A 4,886-nucleotide genomic window follows, 5' to 3' on the forward strand; every position below is an offset into this window, starting at 1 on the left:
GAACCCACTCGCCTACACACTACCGTGCATGTTGCGTGCAGCTCACGAGCTCTAGACAAGGACCCTCCTCTCTCCCACATATGAAATATTCATCCCATCCTCGCCTTGGGACGTATTCTAGTGCTACTCGACTATATCAAAAAGTATGACAGCATCATTGCACATAGAAACGAGGGTCTGTGTTAGCTACTTCATCGGTTTACCTGTGTATTTCGTTAATGTCTGCCGCGGTTGTTGTAGCTCAATGTGTCTGGTCAACACTTGCAAAGCCCTTAACGTTCTGGAAGGGGAACACTGGTATTGTTTAAAGAAGTCAGGGCATGGATGGGCGTTGTTGAATATCAGTACTGCTACTTGGCTCTTTGTTAGCATCAATGACATGAAAGAATCTCAGATAGTTAATGCATTGTCAGTTTGATCACATCGATCAGTGGGACATAAATAAAAACGTCAAAACCCTTTCCATAATCACAAGAAATCTCTACTAAATGCAGAGTCGATTGTACAGTTCCCACTATATCATGAGCATGTGTTTATGAATCACTATCAAATAGTGATGATACCAGGTGTTCGCGAAAAGGTGAGCGTGTCCTGTCCCACCGGTAGCACCCGTCACGAACACATGCAACGGCAAGTCAATTGTTCACCTTAGGAACATATGGTACAACTCAAAAAAGGGATTTGCATCTGACATTATTTTGGTTATTGATGTTCAAATCGATAACACTAATACGGGTATTATTTTATTTTCATCTGGGGAATATTTATTACAGATTCTATAATTTATTTTAAATGGAAAAACTGAACTATATACAACTATAAAACTTCATTCGATCATGGTTTGGAATTTTTCAATGGACTCTGTTTTTGGCAGATATTTCTTTCGTCGCTGATTTTCGGTGATCCATTCATTTCATTTTCACCGCCATTTTGACTTTTGCGCCTAATGGAAACTGTTTCGGCAGATTGTCGAGACAGGTTATTCTCTGGCGTTGACGTTATATATTGTGTTTATGGAATATGGAAATGATTTTGTCGCTTTATTTGTAAAATGGCGTGATCATTGATGGACATTGATGGACATTGATGGACAAAACCTATACATGACAACAATAATGAAGAAAAGAACATTTTCGATAATCACAAGAAATCTCTACTAAAAGCAAAGTAAGACAATTTCGATTTGTCATGGGTAAGTTTACAAGAAATTAGAATGTACATCCCATTCGTCTGATCAGTGCAATAGCAGCGAAATACCTATTCAGTGAGTGAGTGAGTGAGTGAGAAGAGGTTTGCGCCTTTCTTAACATCTTCCAGTAATATCACCACGTGGTCAGAAGGAACCGACTTCGCATATTGTACTCGTGTGTGGAAACACACAGCCCGAAATATTGCTGATTGAGAACCTCAACGGAGTACGATGTTACACTAACACAGCCGGAATATGTTTGTGGTAAATATGTGTCTCATTATTATATTATTATTAATCTTATTATCAACTCGTTCACAATTTTCACTGCTATTTTGCCTTTCATGCCCAATGGAATATGTTTCAGCAGATAATCGAGACGGGTCTCTGGCGTTGACGTTGTATATTCCATTATATATTATGATACAATTTGACCGCCTCCGTTGTCTAGTGGAAGAGCGTCCGCCCGGAGAGCGGAAGGTCCGGGGTTCGATCCCAAGCGTCATACCAAAAGACGTTAAGGGATGGTACTTGTTGTTACCCTGTCTGGCGCTCGGCATTAAGGGGCTAAAACAAGGACTGGTCGGCTCGGAGTCAGTATACTGTGTCTGAGCGGGGTATTCATGTTAAACTGCGGCATGGTATCTCAGTGAGCTAGCACTATAAATCGGCATCAGTCCGGACTAGTACAAGCAGCCACACAAACACACACACGTACATGCACGTCGCTATATAAGGGCAATAATCTTGGACGCGACGTTAAACCCCATTTCACCTCACCTATGATACAATTTAACCAAAACAAACATTTTAAATCTAAATATCTGTTTTAAATTTAGAATTTTGCGGTAAAAACAGTAAATGATTTGTTAGGTAATATTAAGTAATATTACAGCGACGGTACCTGTAGGTAATCAAATATTTGATTGACAAACCGCCACTAAATGTATATCTGAGGCATCTCTCACAACATGCTGTATATCGATATGAGGCCTCTTCCCCGCGGAGAAACAACGTAATAGTTGAAGATCAAATGCAAGATCAAATTTAACAATAACCTTTTCTCATGTCCAAACAATTTAATTGTTTTCTCTCGACATTACAACATGTTATAGACTCGAAAACTCCTACACGTCTATACACTCTTCAAAAAAAGAAACGCACAGGTAGTATGTTGTTCATTGAACCTCACTACACAACAAATCCGGTATATAAACTGGATATATGTTATTGGATATATGTTGTAGTGAGTCAAAACGCAGCCATTGTCGATTTGCCATGTCTTAAACGGCATTGTTTTCACACATGTACTAAAACAGTAGAGCAAAATGCACGTGCAAGTTATGGCATTTGTAACTCGTGGTAGTGGCTATAAAAAGGCAAGCATAAGCCAATAATTTATTCAATTGTCAACATTTTTCAAGTTCGAAAATGCCGAGACTCAGCGATGCCGATCGGAAAATCGCCATAGGACGTATCCAAAGAGGGGAATCGCACTCTTCTGTTGCACGCCACTTCAACGTCCACCACAGCACCATTTTCCGCCTTTGGGATCGATACACACAGTTCAATTCCACTGCAGACCGTCCGAGAACCGGCCGACCAAGAGTTACCACCCCTGCAAAAGATCGCTAATTTCGACTGTTCCACCTATGTCATCGCAATGCCACAGTTACGGTGACTGCAGGACGTATCCCTGGTTTGAGGAGGATATCGGACCAGATTGTCAGGAATCATCTTCGCGAGGCTGGAATCGGACCCAGAAGACCAATTATCATCCCTGTTTTGCAACAGATCCATCGACAGCGACGCTTGCGCTAGTCCCATACCTTACAGCCTTGGAATTTGAGAAACTGGAGACGAGTGTGAGAAACTGAAGACGAGTCTGGTTTAGCGATGAATCACGATTTCTTCTTCACCGGCGAGATGGAAGACAACATTTTTATCGTTGTCGAAATTATCGTTTTGCCCCTCATTGTGTACGTGGATTCGACATTTTCGGTGGCGTTAGTGTCATGCTGTGGGGGGCCATAGCCTACACCACGAGATCTGACTTGGTTGTGGTTCAGGGAAATTTAACAGCAAATCGCTACATGAATCAAATTCTTCAACCTCACCTTCATTCAATCATTGACCGCCAGAGGAAGCTGTTTGCACAGGGCAACGCCCAACCGCACACAGCTCGTGTCAAGGTAGACTACCTTCATAATGCCAACATCAACGTTTTGCCCTAGTCGTCGATATCTCGAGATCTCAACCCAATCGAACACTTCTGGGATGAACTCGATTGACGTGTACGTCAACGTAAGAACACGCCGTAGACACTCCCACACCTGGCCAACGCGTTACAAGCAGAATGGCGAAGAATTCCGCAGGACAGAATTCGTACACTTACCCAGTCAGTGCCGAGGAGATGCATAGCCGCGATTGCTGCCCGAGGCGGTCACACGAGATACTGAGTTCAGCGCAACCTTGTGGCCTTATGTGACATGACAATGAACATTTTTCAATGCCTTTGTACAACGACAACATGCCTTTGTACAACGACAACATGTGACTAAAATTTCATATTTGTATCTATGATATTAAATTAAATACTAGTATACCAACTTTTAATTTACTAAAAGTCTAGCTGTGCTTTTCTTTTTTGGAAGAGTGTAAGTTCCTCACACTTCAAATAACAATAACACACCTTTCATTTACGAGAATAAACGCAAATCAAACTTCAACAATTTTAAACAGTGTACGTCACAAGTAGCGAATTGTTTTGATCAGCGAGAACATGACGTTCATAATGAGCTGGTATACACCTTTCAAGAGTTTAGAAATGACAGAAATAGAACATTCGACGCTACAGTATTCTTAGGATGTATTTCGCCTATAATAAAGGCTTCTAACCTTCATCAAATAGGTTCCCATACGCTAAGCCCATGAAATTACAACACTTAAGCTAAATTTAGCTATAGCAAGTCAATAATTACTTTCTTACCGTGGCATTATTCGTCTGGACAACAATGTGAGGTGTATTGTTGAGATACTGTTCTGGACTTTGTATTTGTTGTTCTCAGCCTTCAAAGTGCCTGTGTTGAAGATGAGTGGTATAATACACCAACCATCTTTTAATCATTGTCACGCTGCGTCTACCGTCGGAACTTCAGCTGAAATAACATATAAATGATTTATACACTGATTTATATCATTATAACCCAGACTTACTGATTTTGCTGGGGCGGTCGGATAGCCTTGTGGTCAAAGTGTTCGCTCGTCACGCCGAAAATCCGAGTTCGATTCCTGACAAGGGTACAATGTGTGAAACACATTTCTGGTGTTTCTGCGGTTGAGTAGCCTAGTGGTCAAATCGTCCGCTCGTCACGGGATTGGGTGGTCAGGCTCGCAGATGTCATGTCATTGTATCCCAATTGCGTGGATCCATGCTGATCACTGTATTGTCTGGTTCAGATTCGATTATTTACAGACCGCTGTCATATAACTGGAATATTGCTGATTACGGCGTTAAACAACAAACAAGCAAACAAACTTACTAATTCTTATTTTACGCTATGTCAGCTCGAAGTGGGAGGCAAACCATTAGAGTGAAAGACGAGCACGGTTATAGTGCTGACAAATCTAGAAATAATCAGGGCGAACAGGGCTTCGAACCTACAATCATAGGTTTGGGCACGCCTTACTCTGCACA

The sequence above is a fragment of the Haliotis rufescens genome, unplaced genomic scaffold (genome assembly GCF_023055435.1).
Source record: "Haliotis rufescens isolate VD_foot unplaced genomic scaffold, xgHalRufe1.0.p SCAF_4, whole genome shotgun sequence".
Classification (NCBI taxonomy): Eukaryota; Metazoa; Mollusca; class Gastropoda; order Lepetellida; family Haliotidae; genus Haliotis; species Haliotis rufescens.